The sequence below is a fragment of the Sceloporus occidentalis genome, unplaced genomic scaffold (genome assembly GCF_023333645.1).
Source record: "Sceloporus occidentalis isolate IW3139 unplaced genomic scaffold, rSceOcc1.0.p SCAF_127, whole genome shotgun sequence".
Lineage (NCBI taxonomy): Eukaryota > Metazoa > Chordata > Lepidosauria > Squamata > Phrynosomatidae > Sceloporus > Sceloporus occidentalis.
This window is the reverse complement of record NW_028317107.1, coordinates 2,180,941-2,181,582: the sequence shown is the minus strand read 5'-3', so window position 1 is coordinate 2,181,582 and position 642 is coordinate 2,180,941.

Here is a 642-nt window from a genome sequence, read left to right as displayed (position 1 = left end):
TAACGGCCAGTCAGAATGTTGGCCTGTAAGCGAAAATGAAGGTAAGATCTGTTTGAGATGTTTGATCTTCGATAATTAAGTCAAGTAAGAAGAATCTCACTGCCTGTGGAATCAACATCAATCTCCATCGCTGTGATATGGACCTCATCCTGAACCCACGTTTTGGAGAAAATTAGTTTGGATGGGCCTTCTCCAAACGGACGACCCAGACCTCTGGGTGGAGGAAGCCAGAAAATCCATTCTTATCTTCCCCTTCTTTACCATACAGAAAAATACATTCACCCTCCAAAATATGTGCGGATTGTTTGTTTTTTTTTCAGTTTCAGATACCGGGGGCCACAAAAAAAGCCAAAAACAACAATTACAGCAACTGAAGCATCAGCAGCGACAACCAAGTCTTTTCTAAAGAGAACGCGAGGGCGAGCCCAGCCTGTATGCGCCTCAGACGTCCATAACGGATCCTTTTTTTCATGACGTGAGAGCCTGTCCCTAGTCTCTTTGAACGGAGTAAAGGCTCACTTGTGACATAGGGTGGGGTTCTTGGACGTTTTTCTGTAATTGTAGAAGAGACAACAACGTCTCTGAGGGCATCCGAGAATAAGTCCACGGCCCTCTGCACTCGGTGAAGAGATCTCGAGTCTG